Here is a 1,121-nt window from a genome sequence, read left to right on the forward strand (position 1 = left end):
AATAATTCACAGAGAATGTCAAAGCATATTTCGTTGTTTTATTATTAATATTAATAAAGATTACTTATTATTGTTTGAAAATCTAATATTTTTGTTTAATATTTTGATATTGGCTTTTTGGGATAAGCAGTCGTGTTTGGCCTTTGCACTAATACCTATAATGCCTTATTGTGGTAAATTTGCCAAAATTATGTTCCTACTGTTTCATTAATTATTATGAACAAAAATACGAATGTTACCAAGTACAGGAAAGTTTGAATTCGACTCCTGTTGACGGTGGCACGTAGTGGCAAAATTGTTTTGTCCGGAGTTTGTTTACTTTTATATCTCGTATATCGAAACGTTGTCAATGCCCCGAGGCAAAAAACGTGAGTCACTCCTGATTCGGCGACTAAGATCCACAATTGTCAACAATAATAAGACTGTTAAACTGTTATAAAAGTAATATAGAAACATGGTTTATTAAAAAAATTATTTACAATATAATGCTTTGTCCTTGTTGAAGTATTTACTTCTAGAAAAACTCTACATCTTTTTCTTTTGTATACCCGTGACCTGGACACCGCTGTTACGATGAAAATAAAACTTGGTGAAGCAAAAAAGTTAACGAAAAGGAGAGGTCCATATTATTGTGTCCTTGAATATGAATGTTGTGTTTGAGTCACAAGGTCTAGAAACAAAAGAGCTATAAGTAGACTTTTATTGCTGTTTCTTGTAACTCTCAGCTAGAGTTACACACCAAGGTTAATTTTTTGGTAATGTCCTCTGCTGTCAATGTATCAACCTGCTCCCTATTATGTTCTATTATAATGTAACACTGCTAGAGTGAGGATCTGGATCAACATGTACTATACCTATACTTATACTTATACTTACTTCAATATATTTTTCTATTATAAATTTATCCACGCGTTCCTCTATCAGATAACCTCAACAGTCCAGAAGCATTTTTTCGGATGATAATATTATGATATCTACGTTAAACAGAAGACTATATTACATTATCAGTCAGCCCTAATAATTTCATAACTAATAATTCTCTAAATTTTCTGATATTTGTATCCTTCTTTGTTGTAATCTTGTAAACTATTAAAGCGTTTACAACTGTAATTTCCAGAAGC

Source organism: Bombus pyrosoma, linkage group LG8 (assembly GCF_014825855.1).
Source record: "Bombus pyrosoma isolate SC7728 linkage group LG8, ASM1482585v1, whole genome shotgun sequence".
Taxonomy (NCBI): domain Eukaryota; kingdom Metazoa; phylum Arthropoda; class Insecta; order Hymenoptera; family Apidae; genus Bombus; species Bombus pyrosoma.